This window comes from Elaeis guineensis, chromosome 15 (assembly GCF_000442705.2).
Source record: "Elaeis guineensis isolate ETL-2024a chromosome 15, EG11, whole genome shotgun sequence".
Lineage (NCBI taxonomy): Eukaryota > Viridiplantae > Streptophyta > Magnoliopsida > Arecales > Arecaceae > Elaeis > Elaeis guineensis.
In genome coordinates, this window is record NC_026007.2 from 7,571,034 (window position 1) to 7,581,071 (window position 10,038).

Consider the following 10,038-nt stretch of genomic DNA (forward strand, 5'->3'; position numbering starts at 1 on the left):
ATGGATGAAAGAGGCTCGAATGAATGTTGAAGAATTTTTTAGTTGGTTGCCCATACAATCAATTCTTTTAACTCCTCTCTGCTTTCTTTTTTAAGGATATTCAATGCACTTAATGAGAACTGAAGTTTTTCTTTTTTTCAATCTTTTCTCTTCTTTTCAATTGAATTCTAAGTCTTAAATAGTCTTAAAATTGGCTTAAGCAAGTGTACTAGTTACGAAAGCCAAAATAATCGTTATACATAATTTTTGTCCATTAGAAATAATCAAAAAAACTAACCATTATATTGTTAGAATGTCTGAGTTGGCTCACCCAAATACTTAGTCAACTAACTCTGGATCTACTCAAACAGCTTGAGTTTGCTAAGAGAAAATTAAAACTTCTATTTTTTCTATTTGCTTGAGACTGAGTCAGCTCAAATTCTATCTTAGTTAACTCAAAGATGTGCCAAATTCTTCCAAGCATACCAAAGATGGCTCATGAAACTTAGGATTAATTCATGACTTTCAATTTCATTTTTTTCAAAATTTGTCATCCCAAACTTATATTTCTTGATCTCAACAATTTCAAACTACTTCAAAACCTTTTCCAACATTGAGATTGCTTCTTCTAGACTTTTTTATGTATCTCTAAACTTTTAAACTTATTTTGTCGTTGACTTATGACTTCCAACTTGACTTTCTTCGTAGTGTGCCATCCAAAACATATATAATTTATCTTGAAAACTCTTTTGACTTGGTTTTTTTGAAAGGATTTCTTTTTTGACTTGATGCATCTTCATGAGCACCTAAGAAACCCTACAATCATTCTTGAAATATGTGTAGGGTTTCAAGGTGGACATGCGCAGTGAAAGCATAACAGATTTCAAAAATTTAAATTATAAAATTTTAAATATTAAACCCTTAAACCAGCACCTCTTTGTTGATTTACAATCATATAACATATATTCATAACAAAATTTAGATATAGAAGAATACCTGGAACGCTTATTCCAAAATCTGACAGAACCTCCACCAAGCGCCCAAGTATTCGCCCTCCAACGGTGATCCACACAGGGCTATGATCAGAGCACCAACTCCTTAAAATAATTTCTCCTCCAAAATTTTTATTTTGAGAATTTTCTTGGATAGTAGGATCTCAAGACCTTCTTCCTCTCCTCCTAGTCTTTCTATCCCTACTTTCTTCTCTCCTTGTCTTCCTTATATCTCTTCCTAAGCTCTTGTCCTTACTATTTTTGAACTTATCCTAATAAGAGAAGGAAGAGACTTGGACAATAGAGAGAGCATGTAAGAAAAAAGTGATAAGAGCGAGAGATCTGAATGAAACAAATCCCCAACGCACGCACCCCTTTTAAATAGTTAGCGATGGGGTGCTCTCGGATTTGATTCGCGCCCCTCTCCACGCACCATCTCCCATCCATCAAAAAAATCTCATGTCCCCTGATGAAATCTCATACTCATCTGGAACATCATGACACATGGAAATCATCAGGAAAACATCCAAGAGACGCTTCGCATAGAAGGACTCTTCAAAATATTTTTTCTCGATGATTCTCTGATGCATCGCGCAACTTCCTTGGCATAATTTTTTTCTACCACATGTCAGTGCATCTTGGTCATCCAATGGACTAAATTGTAGGTACTAACCAGGAGTTTGCGTAAAAAAAATCTGAAGATTAGATGGTGCGTGACAAATAGATTAGAGTCCTTCACAAGTTGGACTCTTGGTTAGGCACATGGATCAAATTGGCAAGATTTTAAATTTTAACCAATTTTCATGATTAAACTAGAAGGTGATTAAGCCACTGAAGAACTCCTCTACACTTAAAATTAAGTCAAGAATCATCAAAAAAATTTTTCATCATAAAACATTTGGATAAACTTGAGGAAGGGGCATCCCATCTCATGGGATGTGAATTCAGGTCTTGCATTCAAAATGGAATCCCATGTGCAAGAAAAATTCTTGACACATGGGGACCTAGTTTCTTAGCTCTAAATTTTTGATACATATAGCCAAGGACTGATCTAACTCAAATCTAAAATTAGTTTGAATTAATTTAGATTTAATTAGCTCAATCTGGAATCAATTTTGAACCCAATTCGAAACAAGGAGCTAGGATTTGCAACATGTGCTAGCATGTCTATTTTGCAAACATGATCTAATCCAATTGGACCCCTGATCAATTTTCTTTATGTGTGACCCATTAGGTTTCACATCTAGCTAGTAGTGGATCTGAGTGCAAGTCAATCTAATTTGATTAAAATTTAATCTAATCGATCTAGATTCAATCGAGCTAATCCGATTTCAGCAATTAGAACTCTTTCTAATTAGTGATTGAATTAAACTCTTTAATTTGATCAAACCCACAAGACAAGATTGATGTCTAGCAATATATCATGTCTACCTAAAAGATATAAAATTTTGATAAAAATATCAAAAATATCCTTCAATGAAAAATTACCATGCAATTCGATCCTTCGATCTTCCTACATCCCAAATATGACTCTAGATATGGAATAATGTCAAATCCAATATCATACTCATATTTCTCTCAATCTTAAATGATGATTTGATTAATAAAATATTAAAAACTCTTTCTAATTTTTATTCTGCTATGATCAAAGGCTTCTTGAATCATCAATCGATCAGAGCAAGTAGGACGTGATCTCTTCTTACCAGAAATGATCGATTCCATGTTGATCTACTCACAATCTTTATACATATTCCATCATATCCAAATCACCCCATACATGACTAAGTCATGAATAAGTATGAACCAAAATATGGATTCATATATATAAAGTTCTATGGTAGTCTCAGGTCAAAGGATTATATGCACAACTTCCATTATAAAAAAATATCTTTTGACGGATAAGTAGATTCCATAAGATGTTTCTTAAGTTGGATCAATTTAGTGAACTCATTCTCTAATGAGCACCTACTTCTTTGGATTATTGTCTCACGTAAGTGGCTTATGAGATCAACCACTCTTTCCATCGAGCTTACATAGAAAGTGCTAGTATATCTGAAATATTGATCTCCTACTCAATGCTCTTATGACTAGAAATATTCTAAATTAGGATTTTTAGGATTTTAGGTCTCATAGGTATGATATCATTATAATCCAAAAATTATTATCTTAATTTATGGATCATCATAATCATTACAAAAGTAAGATGCAGCATATGATGAAAAATACTTTTTATTTATAACATGTCAATTCATGAGTCTGAAAGATTACAAAGAAAACCCATCAAAATATAAATTTCAATTGGCTTACAGGACATATTCCTTTCAATCTCCCGTTTGCACTAAAACCAATCACTCTTATATTTTATCTCCATACAATCGAGGTGGCGATCGAACTGCTGCTGTGGTAGAACTTTAGTGAACAAGTCTGCTATATTGTTCTTTATTTCTACTCGTTCAATGATAACATCTTATCTTTCGATTATTTTACGAACGAGATAGAAGCATCTTAGAATGTGCTTGAATTTATGATGAGATCTTAGTTCCTTTGCTTGAGCAACTACTCCAGTATTATTACAGTAAAATGGTATTGGATTCTCAATCTCAGGAACGACACCCAACTCAGTGATGAACTTCTTCATCCAGATAGCTTTCTTGGTGGCTTCACTTATAGCTATGTACTCTGCTTCAGTGGTTGAGTTAGCTACAGTCTGCTGCTTAGAATTTTTTCAACTAATTGCTCCACCATTAAGAGTAAAAATATATCCTGAAATAGACTTACTATCATTAGGGTCTGATTGAAAACTAGAGTCAGAATAATCTTCTAGTTTTAGATCAGATCCTCCATATACCAGAAAAATATCTTTAACCCTTCTCAAGTACTTAAGAATATTTTTCACTGCTTTTCAATGATCTTCTCCTGGATCAACCTGAAATCTACTAACTATGCCTAAGGCATAGGCAACATTAAGCCTGGTATATAGCATAACATACATGATCGATCCTACTGCTGAAGCATAAGGAATAGAACTCATTCTATTTCTCTCTTCCAGTATTTTAGGAGCCATCTTTTTACAGAGATGTATGCTTTGACTCATGGGTAAGTAACTTCTTTTACTCCCATCCATGCTAAACCTTTTTAGCACTAAATCTATGTATCTGATTTGAGACAAGCCTAACATCCTCTTAGATCTATCTCTATAGATCTTTGTACCTAGTATATAAGTTACTTCACTCAAATTATTCATAGAAAATTTACTTGATAGCCATGTCTTGACCGATTGTAACCTTGGGATATCATTCCCAATGAGAAGTATGTCATCCTTATATAAAACTAAGAGGACAATGGTACTTTCACTAGTCCTTTTGTATACACAAGGTTCATCCACATTTTTGATAAAGCCAAATTCTTTGATTGTAACATCAAAGTGGATGTTCCAACTCTTCGAGGCTTTCTTTAATCCATAAATGGATTTCTTAAGCTTGCATACCTGATTTGTTCTCCCTTTTGAGATAAATCCTTCTGACTGAGACATATAAATCTCTTCCTCAAGATAACCATTAAGGAAGGCGATCTTCACATCCATTTATCAAATTTTATAATCATGGTATGCTGCTATTGCAAGCATAATCCATATAGATTTGAGCATAACAACATGTGAAAATGTTTCATCATAATCAATACCCTATTTTGGTCTGAAATTTTTAGCCACCAATGTAGCTTTATAGGTTTCAACTTGGTCATCTACTCCAATCTTTTTCTTATAGACCTATTTTCATCCAATAGGGATCACGCCCTTTGGTGCATCAACCAAAGTCCATACTTGATTGGAGTCAATAGAGTCCATTTTGGATTGCATAGCCTCTAGCCACTTGTCTGAGTCTCTACTCATGATAGCTTCCATATAGGTCAAAGATTCATCATTCTCAATGATGTGGGATTCATTATTCTCAATAACGAATCCATACCTAAGGGGTGCATTTCATAGTCTATCCGACCTTCAAAGAGAAGGTATATTTTATGGTTGTACTTCATTGATGGGTATTTCTGGTTGAGGATCATCTTGTGCTTGCATTTGTAGGTTTTAAACTTCTCCAAGTTCAATTTTCTTCTCACTGCCTCTTTCTAGGATAAACTCTTTTTCCATAAAAGTGGCATGTTTACTAACAAATACCTTTTATTCAGTAGGATGGTAAAAGAGGTATCCTATACTCTCTTTAGGATAACCTACAAATAAGCATTTATCTATCCTAACACTCAGCTTATGTCCAAAGTTTTTTTTAACATAAGCTGGACAGCCCCATATCTTAAAATACTTAAGATTATGCTTCTTTCCTCTCCATATCTCATATGGAGTGCTTGGCATAGATTTTGAAGGTACTCTATTCGGGATATAGACAGTAGTTTCTAGGACATGTCTACAGAAAAAAATAAATAAGTTTGTAAGACATATCATGGACCGCACTATATCTAATAAAGTATGATTCCTCCTTTCTCCATACTATTTAACTGTGGTATAAGGAGAGGTCTACTCTGAGAGAATTCTATTTTCTTTAAGATGATCTAGAAACTCATTGAATAAGTATTCTCTTCTTCGATAGGATCGAAAGATTTTAATATTTTTTTCAGTTTGTTTCTCAACCATACTATGATACTCTTTAAATTTATCAAAGATTTTAAATTTGTGTTTCATAAGATACACATATCCAAATCTAGATAAATCATCAGTGAACGTAATAAAATAAGAGTATCCTCTTCTGACTTCTATTGTCATAGGATCACATACATCAATATGTATAAGTCCTAATAACTCACTTGTCCTTTCTCTATGTCCACTGAATAGAGTCTTAGTCATTTTTTTCATAAGACAAGATTCACAAGTTTCTAATGATTCATAATCATAAAGATCAAAAAACTCTTCTTTGTATAACTTGTTAATCCTCATCTCACTTATATGATCAAGTCAACAATGCCAAAGTAAAGTTTTATTTACTCTTCTCTCTTTCGCTTTTTGCTTTCATTAATATGAAAAATATTATCATTAGATAAAATCAGAAGACCATTATTAATAATGCCATGATAAAGAATTTTATTAAAAAAAAATTGAGCAACTATTGCTATTTTCATTTATTTCATAACCTCGTTGCAATAGAAATGGTATAAAAATAATATTTCTAATGATCTTAGACATATAATAATAATTTTTTAGCTTTAAGATCTTCCTACAAAGTAATTTCAATATATATGTCCCTACAGTCTCTGCTTGGATGGACTCTCCTCCAACACTGTAGAGTTCGAATTCACCCTTCTTCAGCACTCTAATGTTCTATAGCCCCTGCAATGACTTATGGATATGAGAACCGTAGGCGATATCCAATACCCAAGAGTCTGAATTGGAAGAACTCAATGATAAAATTATATGTATCTCATACATACCTTTTGGTGCATCGCTTGCACCAGCTTTTACAGTTGTAAGATATAACTTGCAATTTCTTTTCCAGCATCTTGCCTTGCCATAGTGAAAGAAGGTATCTTGTCTGGAGACTTTCTTCTCCTTCTTCTTCATCTTGCCACCCTTAGGGTTCAGTACTTTCTTTGAACCCTTAAAGCCTGATTTCTTCTTAGAAGTTTTATCCATAAGAAGAAGTGGAGTCTTTTCTTTCTTTATATGGCTCTCAGCTATCTTGAGCATGTTCAACAGCTCAGGTAAGGAGGTATTAAGTTTGTTCATATGATAATTCACGATAAACTGAGCGAACGACTCGGAGAGAGATTGCAGGATCAAATTCTGACTTAATTCTCCATCCATCATAAAATCTAATTGACCCAATCTAATAATCAAGTCAATGACCTTCAAGATATGGTCTTGTACGGATGATCCCTCAGTCATTCTAGTATGGAATAACTACTTAGATATCTCATATCTAGCAGTCCTACTCTGTTCTCCATACAACTCTTTAAGATTGAGGAGTATGGATTGAGTATCCATGCTCTCATGCTACCTCTGTAATTTATTGCTCATTGAGACTAGTATGATGCACTTGACAGTTAAATTGTCATTCTTTCACATCCTGTATGTAGCTACCTCCTCCTCTATGGTATCATCTCCAACCTCTTATGGTTCGGGGATATCAAGAATATAGGAGAGCTTCTCCTGAGTGAGTATAATTTTTAAATTTCTCAATCAGTCTACATAATTGGGATCGATCAACTTGTTGGAATCTAAAATATTTCGTAATAATAGTGAAGATGCCGTTTGTAGAATTTAAACTATAATGAATAAAGAATATTACATAGGCAAACAACTCATGTTGACTCACAATTAAATAAGATCTTTAGATTTAATTATACCTCCCACTATTTTATTGAATATCATAACTCTCTACTATGATGAATGAGATATATTGCATATTTATCTTAGTGGGATTGAGATCCTAATTCCTCATAATGATCTTGTGTTAACACAACAATCCCTTATGAGTTCATAGGTAGAAAACTCTTTCCAATTGCATCTCATATAATTCTCAATATCATATCTTGACCTCTAAAATATTATTAGCCTTGTGATAACACAACAAGCTATAATATTTTAGTTAAGTAAGACCCTTCATTTCAATACAATCAAATTCGAATATAACTGTCTTTATGTTAATACAACAAAGCAGTCCATCTAAAATTACCATAAACATATTCTATGCACCAGAATTATGTTATATCAATCTTTATGACAAGCCTTGTGGTAACACAACAAGCTAGCCATAGTTCATGATGTAACATTAACTTAGCATGAAGGAAGGCCCCTAGTAGTATTTTTAACATTAGAATTTTTCAATATCAAGATCGCTTATCAAATTGGCTAGGTAAGTAAGGTGAGGATTCCCCCATTGCTTTTCTTAAACACCAATAAATTGGTCAAGTCAGATAATGAAACCAATTAAAGAATCACCTTTAGTACTTTTCTAACATCAATTGATCAATTGATCAAGAATTGATTGACCCATAGTTGGATATCACTACCACTTAATATAATTTTTAATGAGGGCTTTATTGGTCTTATGCACATTCTAACTATATAATGCTAATTTACACTAATATACATCAGTATTAAAATATTCTATATGTACCAGTGTAACATATGGATTTTTATCATCCTAGGACAACCTTGCAGCATAACCTCATTATGCTAGGACAATCTTATGTCAGGATGATAAAATGGTGGATCATATATGCATCAATTCATATCATTATATGAAAGCATAATTAATGATATAAATGATTTTATAGCATAAATCATAATATGCATCACATAAATATTATATATATATGATTGAACCAAACAAGATCGGCTCTGATAACACTGTAGGGTTTCAGGGTGGACATGCACAGCGAAAGCATAACGGATTTTAAAAATTTAAATTATAAAATTTTAAATATTAAACTCTTAAACCAGCATCTCTTTATTGATTAACAATCATATAGCATTTATTCACAACAAAATTCAAGCTATAGAAGAACATCTGGAACTCTTATTCCAAAATCCGACAGAACCTCCACCAGGTGCCTAAGTATTTGCCCTCTAACGATGATCCACACAGGGCTATAATCAGGATACCAACTCTTTAAGATGATTCCTCCTCCAAAATTCTTACTCTGAGAATTTTTTTGGACAGCAGGATCTTAAGACCTTCTTCCTCTCCTCCTAGCCTTCCTATCCCTTTCTTCTCTCCTTGTCTTCCTTATATCTCTTCCTAGGCTTGTGTCCTAAAATCAGACTTATCCTTACTATTTTTGGACTTGTAATAATAAGAGAAGGAAGAGACTAATTGGATAATAGGGAGAGCATGTAAGAAAGAAGAGATAAGAGTGAGAGATCTGAATGAAGCAAATTCCCGACGCACCCCCTTTAAATAGTTGGCGATGGGGTACTCTCGGATTTGATTCGTGCCCCCTTCCACATGCCATCTCACATCCATCAGAAAATCTCATGCCTCCTGATGAAATCTCATGCTCATCTGGAACATCATGACACATGGCAATCATTGAAAAAAAATCTAAAAGACACTTCGCACAGAAAGACTCTTCGAAATATTTTTTTTCTCGATGACTCTCCGATGCGTCGTGCAACTTGGTGTAATTTTTCTCCACCACATATCAGCACATCTTGATCATCCAATTAACCAAATTGCAGGCGCTAACCAGGAGTTTGCATGGAAAAAATCTGAAGATTAGATGGTGCGTGACAAATAGATTAGAATCCTTCACAGGTTAGACTCTTGGTTAGGCGCATGGATCATATTAGTAGGATTTCAAATTTCAACCAATTTTCATAATTAAACCAGAAAGTAATTAAGCCACAGAAAGACTCCTCTATGCTCAGAATTAAGTCAGAAATTATCGAAAATTTTTTTCATCATGAAACATTTGGATAAACTTGAGGAAGGGGCGTCCCATCTCATGGGATGCCAATTCAGGTCTTGCACTCAAAATTGAATCCCACACACAAGAAAAATTCTTGACGTATGGGAATTTGGTTTCTTGGCTCCAAATTTCTGGTACATGTAGCCAAGGGATGACCCAACTCAAATCCAAAATTGGTTTGACTTAATTTAGATTTAATTAGCCCAATCTGGAATCAATTTCAAATCCGATTCGAAATAAGGAGCTAGAATTTGCAACATATACTAGCATGTCTATTTTGCAAGCATGATCTAATTCAATTAGATCCCTGATCAATTTTCTTTGTGTGTGACCCATTGAATTCCACATCTAACCAGCAGTAGATCTGAGCGTAAGTCGATCTGATTTAATTAGAATTTAATCTAACTGATCTAAATCCAATCAAGCTAACCCAATTTCAATAATTAGAACTCTTTATAATTGATGATCGAATTAAACTCTTTAATTCAATCAAATTCACAAGGCAAGATTGACATCTAGCAATGTATCATATACCTAGAAGATATGAAATTTTGATAGAAATATCAAAAATATCATTCAGTAGAAAGTTACCATGCAATTCGATCTTTCGATTTTCCTACATCCCGAATATGACTCTAAATATGGAATGATG